The following is a 5,236-nucleotide window of genomic DNA, read 5'->3' as shown; positions in this document are numbered from 1 at the left end:
CAATTTTTCTGTTTTTTAGTTATATAAATATTAGAATTGTTATAGAAATGTTAGTTATATAATCAGGAAATTTTAGAATTAGTTTTAGGTAGATGAATTAGATTAATGTCAAATTGTTAGAATTTGCATATATATAGAATTTTAGTTATCACAATCCAATCATTTAAAAAATGTTACTTTTTGCGGGCATATAGTATTTGTTCTCGACGATATGCCCAGCCCGCATCCTCTCCGTCGACCCGTTCGTGACGACGTCCTGCTTCAGGGGACCCATGTCCGGGACTGGGCTCTGCCGGGCTGGCACTGGGAGGTGCTACCTGGAGGGGCGCGCCGCTTGGTGAGGAACCCGACCTCGGGTCCTGTCGTCGACCCTAATCTTCTTTGGTGGCGTTCGCGTGGGCCACATTCGGTGCAGAGGAAGCCGGCGCCGCCAGAGGTGGTGCGGCGCCGTGTCCGGTAGGAAGATGAGCACGTCCATCGCTACATGGCTGCTATGGACGATGTCAGGTTCTCCACTACTTGGCGGGTTCTTTGGGCAGATGACCGGAGATATGATCCTGTGATGGTTCCTTCTCTTTGGGTGTGCACCGCCCGCACCCCAGGAACCGCGAGTGGCTCCCTAGATTCTTTTGTAGTACTCGATCTTTATTAGGTACCTAGCCAGTGATGTATTCGATATATAATATTGGAGACGATGTATTCGATATTATATATATTAAGACGATGATGTATTCGAGATTATATATTCGAGACAATGTATTCGAGATTCAGTTTTCCTTATTGATTAATTGCATCCATGCATTGTAATTTGAATACTAAATTGTTTTATATTTCTTCTGTATTAATTAGTAAAGTAAAAGCTATGGCGGACAATACCGGTAGAGAGAGAGAAGAGGAATTGTTTGACATCATACGCAGCCTTCACAGGCTAGATGATCTGAATGAAGATGACGGCTCCCTATATGTGAACAATACCGGAGAGGGTGATGAAAAGATATTCGATCTGGACGACCGAGCTGATGAAGTCATGAACTATGATTATGATGACACAAACAATGTTTGTGATGACACAGACAATGCTGATCTTCAAATAACAAAGACTACCGGCGAGGTATATTTATATAAGCATGCATCCTGGTGATCATCACATGTTTTTTTATTGAAGATATATTAACGAATCGATCTTTCTTCTTTCAGCCCTCCGGATCGAGCAAATCTGCTTCTTCAGACAGCAAGACAAAGCGAGGCCCCGGCAGATTGTTGAAGGATGGTGTAATGTACCACATCAAATCCACCAAACTTAGTGGAGAACCCGTCACGCCTAAGAATGTTGCGGACAAGTGGACTCGTCAGTGCGGAGTTCTTGTGAAGGACAAACTCCCGATCTCCATTCAAGAATGGAAAGAGCCAAAGACTAAACGTCCAGGTGTTACTTGGGTCGACGACAGAGCCAAAAAAGACCTGGTGAAATCTCTGATGGAACATTTCACCCTACCAGATCATTTCACTAAAGCAGATGTGGAGAAAGTCAAGGACGCTGCTCTTAAGAAGATGGCAATTGCATTCAACACCCACAAGAAAACTATATGGGCCAACTACCTCGCTAATGAAAGGAAGACTCCAGATTTCAAGGGAACACTGGAGAAGCAAAGAGAACACTGGGACGATTTCGTGACCTTCAAGGATTCAGAATTATCTAAGGAACGGTCGATGAAAAACAAGGCAAATGCCACAAGAAAGAAGCAGTTCCATAGGCTGGGTCCAGGTGGCTACGCGGTGGGAATGCCTAAGTGGGATAAGTCTGAGCAAGAGATGGAGGGTGCAGGGGTCACTCCGATTACTAGGAGCTGCCCTCCCAAGTGCAGAACTTGGTTCTATGCGCATGGGGGGGCGTTGGACCCGAAGATAGGCCTGGTTTCGAAGAAGGCAAGTCTAAACGGAGCCGAACAAAAGATACTTGACGCAATAGAAGAAGCTCGAGCGGGGGTGTTCACGCCCAACAAAGAGAACGACGAGCTTATACGCGCCCTGGGAAATCCTGAACACCCGGGAAGAACCCGAGGCATGGGCGTTATTCCCTGGTATGAGGGCTTTTCGGACTAGAATGACGACTACAGGTCCTGTGCAAGAAAGAAGATGGAGGAGAAGAAGAAGAGGAAGCTGGAGGAGGAGCAGAGGAAGCAGGACGCAGAACGCCTTCAAGGCCTAGAAGCAAGGCACGCGGACCTGGCACTCAAATTCCAGCAGCAGCACAAGCAGATCGACTCACTTAGCCAGGAAAGGGGGTCTCAACAACGGCAGCAGGAAGCGGATGATCGTCCAACATTGGATAGCACCGTCCCATCCATGCTGAGAAGCAGCATTGGTTCTGCCCCGGGCGACACACTGCTGGATACATACCCTGTGGATGACATCATAGAGAACACTAACTCTGAGCTACACTCCAAAATGAAGAACATATCCATGAAGGTGGCGGACGGCACTGCTTTTCCAGTTACCCCCGAAGCAACCTCCCATTGCATCCCAATTCTAGAGGGCTATGCTCGTGTCATGGTTGATGAAGTGGTGCACCCATATTCCGGGCTAACGCTTGACATTCCTGGAGGTGAAGACGAGCGCACACTGGGAGAGGCCATACATCGTATCATCCTATGGAGAAAGTATTGCATCATCTTTCGAAGTCCACCGACACCGCGTCGTTTGCCGACTCCTCCTCGAAGTCCGCCACCGAGTCAGCAGACTCCCACTCCTCCAAGTCCACGAACGCGTGAGATGACTCCTCCTCGAAGTTCGCCACCTCCTCCAAGTCCCCGAACGCGTGAGCTGACTCCTCCTGTTTCAAGTCCGGCATAGCGTCATGCCACTTCTCCGGTTTTAAGTCTGGCACCATGTCAGGCCACACCTCCTGCTTCAAGTCCAGCACATCGTCAGGCCACTTCTCCTGGTCCAACTCCTCGTCAGCCGTCTCCGCCGTCTCAGCAATCGCAGAAGAGACATGCCGCAGCTTTGGTGCGTAGCGGTACGAGTCAAGGTAGTTCAGGAAGTACAGGCGGAGACAAGCGATATAAATATGGTCCAAGCATCGCTCCTCTTCCTCAGAGGCCTTACGACATGACTAAGGAGCAAAACGCAGCCATAGTGCAAGCCCAAGTGGACGCCCATTTTGGACCGAAACTGGCACCGCCGCCAAAGGAGAAAGTGCCTGAGAAATTAATTGACCACTTCATTCCTATGGCTAGAGAACCAACTCCCAAGCCTGTTGACTCGGACTATGAGCGCCAAATCAGGAAACTACATCGAGAACGGCTAAAGAAGGAAGCGAGCTCGAGCTCGAGCCAACAAGCAGCTGGCAAACAATGCGGGAAAACCATTCCCCAGTTGGGAGAACAGGCGACGCAAGCGATCCCCCCACTTGTTGTGCCAACAACACATGAGAGGAGTAGTACGCGCGCCAAATATTATTGTGGGCAAACCGTTAGCGTTCCCCAGCATGGAGATGTGGTAATAACGGAGGATCATATAGTGCAGGCTCAAATGCTCAATACCTCTGTTGGACAACTCCTCGAAATCGAGCCCATGCCTATGCTTAGAGAATCAGAAATAGCATGGAAATATGTCCGGGGCCAACCTTTGGTCCATCCAGACAAGGTCAAGAACCTCCCAACGAGAATGTATCAATTACATCAATGGTACATGAACATTACTAAGATTTCCAATCGAGAGTCCCTCATGGTGAATGTCAAGCATGAGCATTATTACCATGAGAAAGCTCTGGCCATTGAGTATCCATAACTATTTCAGTTATACAATCAAGACGCACTTGACAAGTCTATCGTCAGTTGCTATTGTCTGTAAGTGATTTCTTTCTGTAATTTAAGTCTCAAGCTAGTTATGTAGTGATAATTTTGATCAATCATTACATGTAATTATCCTCACTATATTCTTTTTCTGTGGTATTATATGCAGGATGAAGATGTATGAAATGAAAAAAGCTGGACGCTATGGCGCTGGGTTCATTGACCCAAATACCATTAATGAGGACATGTGGCAGATTGAATGTTGTCGAGATGCTGTAGAGGAAAGCATGCTAGAGTTCTTGAAGCGCCTCAATAGCAATGAAGATATACTACTTCCTTACAACTTCCCGTGAGTCACACTGTCTTGTACTACAAATTCTGTTTTTGCTTACTAGCTAGCTAGATGTTAATAATTAAGTGTATACGGTTTACGGTAGTTGATTAATTTTATGAACATGCCCTCTTAATTAAGACATGCAAACATGTGTGCATGCAGTTGGCACTGGGTCTTGATAGACATTAAAGTTGACAAAGGAAAAGTTGAATTACTGGACTCACTACTTAAAGAAGAAAGTGACTACACCATCGTGAAGGGGATAGTCAATAGGTAATTTCAATCATTATTAACTATATATATCTCGGCCTTTTAGTTATTAGTTCGTCATTTCCTGATATGAACTATTTAATAACCCCTTTATTAATTTTCTTTGCCCGCGGACAGGGCATGGGCAAAGTTCATCAAGGTGACTCCAGGCAAGTGGCCAAAAAAGTTGTTTTGGCATCGACCCAAGGTAAGTAATTAAGTATTACTAGCTAGCTACCATCTCTTTAATTCTTGTTTCAATATCATTAATTAATTATCATGCTTGATTAATCATTATCTGATTCAATTCCATTCTCGTAAAGTCCCTGAAGCAGGCGTCGGGGAATAATCTGTGTGCGTTCTATGTTTGCGAGAACATTCGCATGATGGCGTCCAAAAGGAGCAGATCTGATAGACAGGACTGGGTACGTTTGTCAGAACACTATTCACACCATTATCGATATCTAGTCACACAACTAATACACATGCATATTGATCTCCTTCTTAACAGTTCAGAGAGGTGCGGGATAAGCTCCTACCATCGGACCGCATACTAGCACTTCAAGAGAAAATAGCCGGATTTTTGCTCGACCAGGTCATAGATCCCAAAGGAGAATACTATTACCCGCTACCGCCCCCATGAACCACTTGTCATCGTGCTCCGGAGGCACCAAAGGCAACATATGTAGGAGAAATTGTATATGTATATACATGTGTATGTGTGAATAATTAATGGTGTTGGTTTGTGAGACATTCGATGATATATATATATACATATATATATATATATATGCGGTTCTACGTACAAGAAAATATATTTATATATATGCATAAAGTGTACAATTTGTAGTATCGT

Source organism: Triticum aestivum, chromosome 2B, assembly GCF_018294505.1.
Source record: "Triticum aestivum cultivar Chinese Spring chromosome 2B, IWGSC CS RefSeq v2.1, whole genome shotgun sequence".
NCBI classification, from domain to species: Eukaryota; Viridiplantae; Streptophyta; class Magnoliopsida; order Poales; family Poaceae; genus Triticum; species Triticum aestivum.
Note: the sequence above shows the minus strand (reverse complement) of the source record.